This window comes from Manacus candei, unplaced genomic scaffold (genome assembly GCF_025592945.1).
Source record: "Manacus candei isolate 608988 ecotype Guabito, Panama unplaced genomic scaffold, ASM2559294v1 h1tg000077l, whole genome shotgun sequence".
Lineage (NCBI taxonomy): Eukaryota > Metazoa > Chordata > Aves > Passeriformes > Pipridae > Manacus > Manacus candei.
In genome coordinates, this window is record NW_026138125.1 from 2,423,927 (window position 1) to 2,436,518 (window position 12,592).

The 12,592-nt window shown below is 41.8% G+C and overlaps 1 protein-coding gene across 1 annotated transcript in view; it reads left to right on the forward strand.

The window, feature by feature from the left end:
* The window catches only part of THSD7B (thrombospondin type 1 domain containing 7B), a 512,613-nt gene that overhangs the window by 174,747 nt on the left and 325,274 nt on the right, over positions 1-12,592 (forward strand). Inside the window, exon 6 of the mRNA XM_051810239.1 lies at positions 9,559-10,424. The gene's annotated coding sequence lies outside the window, so the exon portion shown is untranslated. The remainder of the gene's footprint in view (positions 1-9,558; positions 10,425-12,592) is intronic.

Sequence of the window (12,592 nt, forward strand, 5' to 3'; positions counted from 1 at the left end):
CTGTGTGTGGTATTTGAAGAGAAGGGTAGAATATCCAAAAATATTAATATTTCACTTCAGACTTTAAAATTCCTTCAGGCATTTCATAAAAACCCCATTCGAAAGTGAGCCTTCTTGCTGAATGAAAACTGCATGTGTTTTAAGTGAAAAGAATGATCTAATAACAGGTTTATCAGAAATTTACATATAATTAGTGTAAAAATAGGTATTTATGTTTTATCTCATGTAAAGAAAATTACTAGGATTTGTAAAGATTTGAGAATTTTTCTTAATTTTGAGTGATCCTTGTACTAAGAACTTAGTAGGGTATTCCTGAAAAATATGCATATAATCAAAATAAAACTAGGTTTCTTGAGTAGACTTAAGGCATGAGATTAGTACTTGAAACCAGCTTTTTTCCCTGTTAAAGACTGGGAGCAATCCCTAGGATCCCAGTGACAGCTTGCTGCATTCAGTCTTCTTCCTGACACTGTGCATGCATTGAGTCACGAAAAAGGTATTCAAATGCCACAGTAAGTCATGATAGAAAATTCTACATGAAATTCTTATCAAAACAGAGCTTTCATGCTTAAAAACTGCAGCCCTTACTCAATTCAGATTGAAACTCTGAGATCAAATGGAAATGGAGTAGAAACCTTTCCATGGGCTCTGTCAGAACTGGCACTTGACCTCAAGGGTTCTGGATACACCTAAAAGTTGGCAGGCAATGCTTTCTGGCTGGTAGCAGGAAGGACAGACAAGTAAAAAAAGAGTCAGGGATGAAAGGGGAAAAAGCTTCTTTCCATGTCACAGACAGTAGTATTTGTAGGTGTAACTACAGTGCCCTTGAGTAAGAAGAATGGCAACGTTTCCTCCATAGTGCCTTAGACCTAAATTAAACTGTGCTTTGCTCAGGGAATGAGTAAACTGAAACACTTCTTTCTTAACCATGGGCCATTTTGCTTGGCAAACTGCCTTCCTATTTAAATGGTGAAATACTTGATAAAACTATTCTTTAGTCTGGAAGTGCTTCTATAAAATTAACCCATTAGTCAGCCCAGGACAGGCTGTCAGTCTCTGCAGTGATGTGACTGGTGTTACCTGTTGACTGCCATCAACCTGATCACTTCTTTTTCTGCTCCTCTGTGTTGCAAGGGAAAGTTAACCATTGAAAAGTTCCTTTTGTGCCAGTGCAGAGGCAGTATCTCGGAGGGGAAGCTTCTCCTGATATTTATTTTACTTATCTGAAGTGAAATGTCCCACTGCAGAGCAGAGCAGCCACTACCTGTGTTCCTGCCACACGGATGAAGGTGTCAGTCAAGATAATGACTATTCCAACCCAATCTGGTTTCTTTGTCTCGCCGTCCTCTTATTCCTATCATACCCACACCTGGAAAATTTAGGTCAGGCAGGCTCCTTTCAGGCAAAACAAACCCAGAAGAATCCTTCAGCAGCAGTATTAGCAAGGGATGGGGACAATTTCTTGACGTGTGAGGAAGGTTCTCAGACTTCCCTTCCTGTGAATCATCGTGGAGAAGACCAGCATGAAAAGTTGTGTGGCTCCCACACCCACACACCCCCAGCCTCCCTCGTACAGACTCCTTATTAATGGAGGCATTGCATTAAAAGGACTAAACCTTCCCTCAGAGGATCAATTAGCAACCTTAAAATAGAATAAAGGAAGACAGAAGCCCTTGCAGAGCCCTTCTGCCTGTAGCTCTCCTTCTCACTGAAAAATCAGGGAGTAAGCAAGAGCCTGACAGATGATGGAGAGGCTTCTGTCCTCATTCCCTTTTAACACTTCCTTCACTGTAATTACTGGAGTGTTGCTGGTCACAGCAATCCAGTTAGAGTTGCAGCAGTGCTTCTATTAACAGCTTCTATTTCCAGGGCTTTCAGCTCAGCTGTAAATACTCGCTAACGGGGACGGTTTGGCACACAAGGCCTCACTCAAGGCACAAAGTTCAGAATGATTTTTCTATGCAATTGTTCTAAACCTCAATATTTCATGACTGCACGACAAAAACACAAGTTTTGCAGCAGATTCTATGTCTATGACTTTGAGTGAAGAGTTCAGATATAAAGTCCAATCTAACCCTTGGATCTGCCAGAAATACCTTATTATCTCTACCAATCAATTGGTGACATATTGGGAAATGCTAGTGTTTTGATAATTAAAAGGCAACATGGAGCTGCAAATGAATACTGAAACCTTTCTGATGTGTGTAGCAAAGGCAGAAGGCTTAAAGTATCCCTGACAATGTCCAATGCAGACTTCCTTATTTAGGAATTAATCTAAATAGCCAAATGAGGTCACAATTAGATAGTGTTGGCCAATGTGTCTCTAAAATTTCCCGCTACGTTATTTTTACTTTCCAATTCATATTACTGCCCTCCCACAATTGCCTTGAAGTGTTAAGCTTCTCAAAAATGTGAAATACATTTTTCAACACGCTTTGCTATCAGTAATTTGGCGCAAAGGACAAAGGACACAAAAGCAAAGATTTCACGAAATACCTTTGACTTTGCCGCATTCCATTTTATAACATCTCGCGGAAGAGGAAAATGATTAAAATGTCTCAGTCCAAAAAAGTAGTTGGAATAAGTTGCAGATTGTGTATGTTCAGCTGCCCTTATACAGCTTTGATTTGTGTGGCCAGCACTTACTCAGCAGTTCAGTATAACTCTTATTGACCTTGGCAGCTGTCACATCGCTCGCTGGATTTTATGTCGCTGGAGGTGTCAGTGTTCAGGGGAAAGATGTGCAGAATATGCGCGGTTTTATTTGCAGGCGGGAATGAGGTAGAACCCAAACTGCATTTCCAACAGCATTATTTCACAGATGACAGTCACAGGAGACCTGTGACCAACTTTAACCTTTTAATAGTACGCATAAATTAAGGCTACGAGAGAATACTGAGCTGCCAATTATAGAAGCTGTAGTTCCAGGGTCTTTGATTAGAATATTCTTCCCTACCTGCCCCACAACAAAAATGAATTCCAAAGGTTTTATGAAACAGTTTCTGAGAGCAGAAACTCGTAGAAACTTATCTCCAAATAAATTTAAGGTGCAAAGTAGGTAACTAAAGCTTCCGTTGGCACCAAATACCCAGAGTGAGAAGGTGGAGCAGGAAGCAGACTCACATTCCAATTTCCTTTGTTCCTTTAGCAAAAGCCTGATGCTGGTTTTTTTGGCCTACAACCCCTCCTGCAGAACGCAAAGAGCTAAGTCTGAGGCTGACCTTCCCCGAGGCAGTCAAGTTCATCCTCAATCCTTATCTGCATAATGGTTCTGCAATAAACAGATGTGGCTTTGCAGTATTTGTGGTATAAAATGTAATGCTTTCCAAATGTCTTGGATGTCCTCTAGGGAGTGTTCCAGAGTGAGTTTGGATTTCAAGTCTGAATGCTGTTGTACCTCAGGGCTTTCTTTGGGATCATGCTTCTAGGTGGTGTGTAAGACCCTCAGTGCCCACAGCCTGCTCTGAGCCTTGTTATGCTCAAAGGGCTCAGCATGGGGGGCTCTGTCCCCCTCTGATGTGCTGGTGGCACAGAGGAACCAACCTCACGTGTTCAACTCTTACCCAGCCCTGCAAGAGACTTGTGGGAGCAAGACCATTGATGCTCAAAACAAGGCTTCATGGAATAAATACAAGGATGATGATGTCCGTGGCTTGGGGGGTAAAAAATCCCCAGTGCATCATTATCCTCATCTTCGTTTTCCTGGCAGTTTTGTCTGGGAGGTGTATTCTGTGTTTCTTGTGGACTATTAGAGCACTTCATTTGCAGAGGAGTCTTTGTGTCAGTTTATGAGAGAACATTAGTACTTGAATAAGTGCTTGAGATGTGAGTCCCATACAGCTGAAACCTGTATGCACATAGGTTGAACGTATACAGCTGACACCTCGTACTTATCCTGCCTGTCTCTGGCTTCAGTTGTGGTGTGTGGAGTGGGAATGAGCTGCTGCAGCAAACGAGCAAGTATCAAAGGGTTAAACTCCTTCACAAAACCCTCCAGCAATACAACCTCTGCTCCTTGCTCTGCTGATTTTTTCTCTATTTTTTTTTTTGGCATATTTTTCATTCTGTTGATCAATCTGACCTGCCAGTGCATGTAACCCACTACTGGGCATGAAATACGCCTGAGAAATGGCTTGTGGATGTTGCCTCAGGAAGTTGCCCACAGAAATGGCCTCAGCAATAGCTGCTGCAGCATCGTGCCAGCTCCTGCAGTAACTCTTGGTGACAGATGTCACCTTTTCAGAATGGCCAAAGCCATCTGTGACACTTTTATTTTGACCTTGTATTGATTAGCCCTTTGTTTTTTTTCTAAAGTTCCAGCAAATAACAATGCTAATCCAGATAAAACAAGTCACAACTGAAGGTCAGCATTATCTAGATGCTCCAGCCACTTGCTGAAATGGTACCTGAAAGATTGCTTATGATTTTAGTTTACTTTTAAGAGGGACCAATTTATTGATATCATTCTCTAAATGCTGATTTCAATAACTGATAACAATAACTGCAGTTGTGTGCGATTTCCCAAAAGATTTAAAAGTGCAACAAGTCATGTAAAAATGGATAAATTACAGAATTTAAAAGCTGCAGACTGATTTCAGTCTGTGCTACACCAGGCCATTTTTCTTGTATCCTGTGTTTACATGGTGTTTTTTAAGCAAGTATAGAATAAAAAGCAAAATAGCCTGAAGACACCAAATATGACACTGTAAGAAGCCCTGTATGGGTGGGTGCATGTGAGCCACTGATTTCTCCTACATGGGTAAAACTTAATAGTTCCATCCTGTGTTATATTTTCAGTATTTTTAATGGCAGATATTGACTTAGTTTTAGTAGCTGTGATGTGAAAGGTGTCTAAACCCTGACCCTGCAACCCCAGACATTTCTGTCATAAAAAGCTGAGACAACTGGAGACTGATATGGGGGTTTTGCACTATTTCATTGGAAATAAATTTTCATTGACCTTTGGCAGAAAAATCTCTTTAAGTACAGCCCGGTCTTTTACTTCCTGGAGAGTTGGAAATCAGAGTTAATGAGTGTATATTGAGGTGAGAAAGCCTGGTGCCCTTTTCTTGGAAACATGCACCCCTCTCTCCTTAATGTCACAGGGTGGCTATTAGGAAAAGCTCACTTGTGCTACAGAAATGAAGAGCAAAGCAGTTGTTCTCTCCCTTGCCCTCTTCTAGGCAAGAAATTTTCAGTTTAATCTCAGTTTTAGGGTAGGGGTTTGCCCTTTTTTTTTTTCTTTTTTTAATCACAAAGAGAAGTATTCAAGCACATTCCCTAAGACCAAAATACATAAGATGATAAGAGTTTTAGGGTGTGGAGCTGGCTGAACTCAGGGGCTTCAGTTGCTTAGTTTTAGTTACTGTGTTTAAACATTATGGCTTGGGATGCATTTCTGCCCTTCTACTATACAAATGCTGCCAGTTCCACCCTCTCTGAACTCCTGTGTGAATTCCATAGGTCTCCAAGGCCGTGAAAAACAGAGTGGGAAATACTTCAAGCCTTACCAGGTGTGCTGTGGCTTGTCCTAAGAGCTTTCCCCTTCAGTGTCGGCCATGGCCGTGTGCTGAAGGTGTGCCCCGGATACCCCATCGGACACGTCCATCCCGGCTGCTGAGTCAGCAGAGTAGGGAAGCAGAACGTGGCTGTGTCATACTAAATAGTTTTCTTTGCAGATCCTTCCCTTCCTGAGTCTCTTTGTGCCCCTGATCTTATCGATCCTATTGGCTGTGCTAATTTAGCAGTCCTTTGGGCTGATGAGCGTAATTACAACACACAGCACAGCCTGAGTAAACAGGTCCATTGCAGACCTAACGCTTTTGGCTGTCCAATGGCAAATAAACACGTTTGGCAAGTAGTGCTTCTTTAATGACTTTCACTGGTTGCTACAAACCCTGAGGAGCTGTTGCAGTGCTGTGCACAAAAGGGGAGTTACTCCGTGTGAGGTTCAGCTCCGTAAACTTTTGCATGTAGCGCTAAAACTGTTGTAGGACTGAGTTCTTTTGAAGCAGACAGACATTGACAGGATCCAAGATAATTTTTATTGTGCCTACCTAACTACAATATTGCTATTGTTGCTAATGAGGTAAATATTTATGCTTGACTTTTCTTTGACAGCTATCTTGGAGTAGCTGTGTCATACAGTTGGCAGAGTATATTTTAAATTAACATGTTTGCTTTAAAGTTCAGTGGTAAAATACAACTGCAGAGGAGAAAGTTGCATATATTACAGACAGTAATTGGAAATAATTATAAAATTCTCTGCTAGAAAATTGTGATGAAAGAGCACTTAGATGAATGACAAATGAGCTGTTCAAAGTTTGGGTGCCGACAAAGGTAAGGCTGTGTGGGTGAGGTTAGTTCTCTTCCCTCGTGCACATGCACTGCAAGTACTAATGAATGATCCCCCCTTGCACCTTGAAAGTCTTCTGCTGCAATCAGTGGGCAAACCCCATAGTCCTCATTATTTTATGGCTTCCCTCAAAGGTGTAAAACCCAATACCATTAATTGCAGTTGGTTTTACAGTGTGCTCTGGTGCAAGCACACAGATTCTGTTCCTACCCCAATATGACAACAGAAGCTGGACAATAACCAAAAGCCCTTATTTCCATCATTATATTCCTGTCCCAGTCACTGTTTCCTTAATTTAGCTGGAAGGTAGAATAAATAGTTCTGCTTTGCAAATAAATGTTGTGACTTGGAGGGATTTGTGTTTTCCCTTCCTGGCACAGCACTGCAGCCCCTCCCAGGAGCAGTTCACTGGGGTGCTTGGCAGGTGAAGCCCTTGGTCCTGGGCAGCTGATCTGCGACCCCCCCACGGGGAGGGTGATGGCCACCAGCTGCTGCCCACTCTGCCAGGTGGCTGGAGTTTTGATGACAAAACCCTCCTCTGGTCCAGGGATTGAAGCCTTTAGCCCTCCTGATGAAGTCCACAGGGACTTCGCAGAATCTCACAAAATCATCTCCTAAGTTATCCTTTAAAATCATTTAAAAGTAACATGCCGTCAGTTCTGAAGTAAGACAGGTACTTGAAGGCAAGTATTGAAAAGGAATTTAGTGATCCAAGATATGTCTTTAGGATGCAGCAAGGAGGGGTGATCAGTGTGGGGAAACAACTGATGGGATCAGTTTTAACAGCATATTTTTCTGTCAGTTTTAACCACACAGCTCTTTGGATAAAGTAGATTTAGTGGGAGTTCTGGGCATACCATGATTCATCTGGCTGGAGCACTTAAACATGTCTCAGCAATTTGTTTTTACTTTAAACAGCATTTAAACTCAATCTTTCAAGTAGGTACAGGCATTATTTGTACATTATTTAATCCTATGCAAGAATTTCTTCAGTTTATTGCTAGCTGTGATACCCAAATCAGTTTGCTGCCAGAACATCAAGTACTGTTTGATCTAATACAGCTTTATTGGATGAAGATTATACTGTAAGTTAGGTCTACTTGTGAAAGCTTTTCTATCCTGTAGACAAACATTTAATATCTGAACTCCCTGTAAAGCTCACTTTACAAGAGAGATACTTCAGAGAAAAATGTTATCACCCCAACGTGACTTTACCTTCAAGTAAAGTGCTGAAGTGGAAACTCTCATAAAATGAATAGAAATAATGTTTTCCCTTGGATGTGATCAGAAGACAAGTGTCAAGCTGGGGAAGTCCATTTCTGGCCATTCCTGCTTTTGTTTTATTGGGATGTGACTGTTGAGCCATTGCCACTGCCCAAGCCTGCAATGAGGTCAGGGGGATTCTCCATCTCCTTGGCCTTCACTTGATTTGTGGACTGTTGCAGTACAGACTGAAATGTAACAAACTGATTAACTATAAGGAAATTTGGGGCCATGCTCTATATGCATGCACAGATATAGATATAACCTCTATATTTTCCAGTTAACCTTTTACTAAGTGCAAATCTACTTTTGGGATGATAGCTCTTATTGATCACTATAGTTGGAGGAAGTCTGAGTTACATAGTTCCTTTTTGGTTTTTCTGGCTGAGCAGCCTGTCTTTGTGAGCTAACGCTCTGCAGAAGAAGAATCCATGCAATTGGGAATACATAGGAGCAAAAAGAAGTTTTTCCAGAGTGTCCTGCTGTGACATTATCTCCTCTGTGGAGGACAGCAGCCGAATTTGCACTCTGTCAGGGAGCTGAGAAGTCAGGCTCTTTCATATGACCCACGACCATTTCCAGAACTGTCTGAAGGGAAGAAGATGATTTTTTTATTCCTTTTACCTGGATGACAAGCTGCAGACAGCCTGGTACAGATGCAGGTCTATGTGGAGAGATTTCCAGGCAGGAAGGTGCACCCTCTGTTTTCAGCCCTTCCTTCAGTTTGCATTCCTGCAGGTTTAAATGAGCAATGCATGCCTGAGTGAGGAGTAGCAGAGAAACCACCTGATATAAATGAGGTTTCCTCTCTCCTTTCTTTCCTGCCTGGAGAAATCTAAATGAAGGATCATCTTTGTTATTATGGGACAAGATGTGCCTGGTTGTTCTGCAGGATTATTTATGAAGTGAACGCCAACAGGAGAGTTAGCTCTCTGAGGATCAGTGCTCAGGTCTGAGCTACTACCTTTGGCACAGTAATAATAGCACTGTCAAAAAGTGGAGCTTTTTTTCCCCTTCAACCTACAAATCTCTTACAGCATATCTTTTCTATTATTTAAATTCTGGTATGATATAACTCAGCCAGCACACTGTGCAATCTTCCTCAGGATTAGGTCCTTAAACTTTAAACTCTGGAAGAAAGTGCAGGCATTGAAGCATTTTCACAGAAGGAAAGAAGGTTTCTGGATGTTGTAGCTGAGCTGAATCCGTAGTCGCTGTTACGCATTGCGGGGAAGTCCTTGGATGGTGTTGAACACAGTTCAAGGGAGAGCTCTCAGAATTATTGATATTCCAACCAATAAATGTCTGACATTTACCCCTTGAGAGGATGGTGCCTCTTCACCCTCCAGGTGCGCTGCAACTAAACCCCTGATGCAACCACTGCTCGCAGGGCAGATCATTGAGCCACATAGACTTCAAAGGTATCACTTGCATGGGAAAATGGGATTTAGTGCAAGGTTTATAAATATTCTATAATTAGACCATTAATTGTGTCGTCTCTTTTGGCACAGCAGTTGACATTGCCTGTGCCTGTAAGTATACCTGATTCCATGGTTTCGTTTTAACAAAGGTTTTGCGTCACACTGAGGACGTTTGACTTATGCAATGCTGACAACGGGGAAACAAGGCCAATCTAAGAAGACACAGACTGTGCATGTTAGTTAATTGGCAGATGTTTTTTCCTTCCTTGTTGCAAAGAAACACTTTTAACAAGTATTAAAATTGTGTGTTTCCACTGGCTAACAGATTTACTGGAGACCGAATGGATATTAGATCGATTTCCTATTAAATGAAGAAGAATGAATCTGAGTATACAATGAGACTAGTGAGCAGCAGGCTTTATTTTTAGATTATACTTTTAAAGCTAAACACTATCTTTAAGTCCAATAGGAATGTGCCATTTCTTTCATTACTTTTTTACACTTGATTTCTTTTGGCAGGTTAAGACAGCAACTTTACATGAAATGGATGATTGGTTGGGAGACTGTGAATCCTGGTTTCCAGGTTATTTCTTTTCTAATAAATCATTTGTAGAAAAAGTGGTCTTCTGAAGTTGTCTCATTAGTCTTCATTTTTTCTGTCTTTTCTCAATTTGGTTTTAAAAAGACTCTGGTTAAATAACCACCATCTTTCAAATTCATGGGTGCAACTAACCCCTCAAATGAGCAAATGACCCCTCTTTGATCACTGGTTCAGAATTTGGCTCTCACTAGGAATAAAACACTGAAATTCTTGTTTCTAAGCCTAGAGATGAGTTTCTGCCCCATATTAAGGTCCCTTTCTGCCTCTCTCAGTACCCAGGAGTTCATCACTGGCTGTGCAGAGGTCCTTACCTGTGCACTGACTGCTGCAGCCAGTGCTGCACTGAGCCCAGACTGTGAAATGTTCTCTGGTGCTTGTCAGGTCTGGAAATAATTTACTGTGCAGGGGGTCAAAATGCCTTCTCACTGCCACTGTGCTTGTGAGCACAAGTGAAACTTTAAAACTACCTTTGTTCTGCTTTCCTCAGCAAAGGCACTGGACTTCCAGCTACCTCAGGCCCTAACCCAGTGCTCTTGCCATTTAGAAACCCATGTAGGGTTTTGTCTTTCATTCATTTTGCTGCTTGGAATCAAATATTTAATCATTTACAAGGATTCTTTTCAGATTTCTGCATGGATGAGAAAGCATCAATCAAATTATGGGCCCTTGCTGGCAATCATATGGACTCGATCTGAGCATGAATGAATTCAGAGTAACATTTAACAGAACAAATTTCTTCTTTGGTCCTCTCCAGATGAAACTCTGCTACTGCCTGGGGATTAAGGTAAACTGAATAGCTTGTGAGTTCCTCTTCCTATTCCCTTTCTTCTCACTGTGTTTGCTCTTGAAAACGAAAGAATGAAATCAGCGAGTCTCAGATTTTCTTTAAAACCACAGTCCATTTAAGCCAAGGTGCCCTTTGTAGGAGTTAGGAAAGCACTGAATTTCCCTTGATTTATTTTGATTTGGGCTCATGTAATTCTAGATACAAAACTAAAGAGAAAAAAGCTTCAAATTCCTTAGGCACTATTGTATTGTATCTGGAAATAACACAAAGGGAAAAAGAAGTTGGTGGCTTGTTGTGATTCCCCCATTTCCAAGTGCAATAGTGCAGTGTCTCGTTTGCTATCACTGTCTGACTCCCTTGCCATGGTGAAACAAGTCAGAGCCCAGCACTGGTCACAGGGTTTCAGAGATGACCAAAGCTGACACTGAAAGGGGGAGGCTGCTCTAAAATTTGTCTGTCAGCTGGGAGAGTTTGAAGGTATAAAAACAAGTTGGGGCTTCCTGCAGCTGCTGGCAGCCTGAAGTGTTAAATGGGAAAAGGAGTTATCAGCGAACAAACAATTTTTGACTGAATCGACACCTCAGGAAACAGCAAGTTGTTTTTAAAGGGTTTCTGAAGATCAGGAGTAGGTCTAAGGGAGTCATGGAGTCATTGAGTCATGTACAGAAGATGCCTGCCATGGCATTATATTTCTCCATTATACTTCTCCACAACAGCTGGGAACAACCCACCATGTCAGTTTTCCTTTGGTGATTTTTATGAGCAATTATTTTATTCCAGGCATGAAATTCCTCTTGTTCATGTTTGAATGAGTGGTAGTATTGACTCTGTTCTCTACTGATAGATAAAATTTTTTACAGCTTTGATTTGAGCATAAAAGCCAGGTTCTGGGTGTTCCTCTTTGAAGTGCTGTAGTCAGATCCTCTGATGATAACTGTAGAATCACAGAATGGTTTGGATTGGAAGGGACTTTAAAGACCATCTAGTTCCAATCCCCCTGCCATGGGCAGGGACACCTTCCACTAGCCCAGGTTGCTCCAAGCTCTGTCCAAACTGGCCTTGAACACTTCCAAGGATGGGGCAGCCACAGCTTCTCTGGCCAGCTGTGCCAGAGCCTCACCACCATCCTAGGGAAGAATTTCTTCCTAATCTCTGGTCTAACCCTGCCCTCTGTCAGTTTGAAACCATTCCCCCTTGTCCTGTCAACCCACCCAGGGGATGTGGTATTAGAGATGTGCTGTGCCTTTCCATGTCTGGGAAGTGCATGAGGATTTACATGGATTTACCAACCTGGTGTAAAGCAGACTGGCACCAGCAGCATTGGTTCACCCTTTCAGATGCTTTTCCCAATGGATGCAGCTATACTTTTTTGTCTCTTTGTTCAGAAACTACCTTAACATGTGTGTTGCAAATGTTATTCAGCTACAGAAGAGCAGATCCCCAGTCAGTGAGGTGTGTTACCTCATCTGCTAAGTGAAGATAAGTGTACAGGTACAGCAAAAAAAGGGAGCACATGTACAGTTTCCCCACTTCTTTACATCCAGTTAAAAAATGTCTGTATGGAATCTTGTATTAAATGTTGTTTAAATCGTCATTTAATTGTGTAAATGTTCACAGCAATGAATTTTAGAAGGTTGTAGAGAGTCTGCAGAAGGCGACTGTTTTGCCCTTTGAGCTGTGAGGAAAGGCTTGTGCTGCATAAATGGGAGAGGGAATTAAGCCATGTCCCAGAGCTGATCACAGAGAAATGGAGTTGCTGGTGTATGATGTGGCTCACCTGCCCTTACTGCAAAATGAAACCTTGGCTCTGGTAGGAGCTTCCCCCAAAACAAGGCAGTGAAATCCTTACACCTCACACTGAGAGTCACACGGAACAGAAATAGTGAGAGAGAATTCTCCATCAGTTTGGAACTCTGAAAAAAGTACGAATCTTTTTCACTTGGGGTAGTATCTGCTTGTGTTTTCTGGTTCTTAAGAGATGTCTTACTGGATCAGACCAGTGGTCTGCCTGGGGGCAGTGGAGATGCCCCGCCCTCCTACATGCTCATTCTTCTCCTAATTCCCCAGAATAATTGAATTATGAATGTTAGAGAATGATTTTTAGGTGAAAGTAGATAAAATATATTACTTTAATATTGCATTCATTTTTGCAATGCCATCCAATT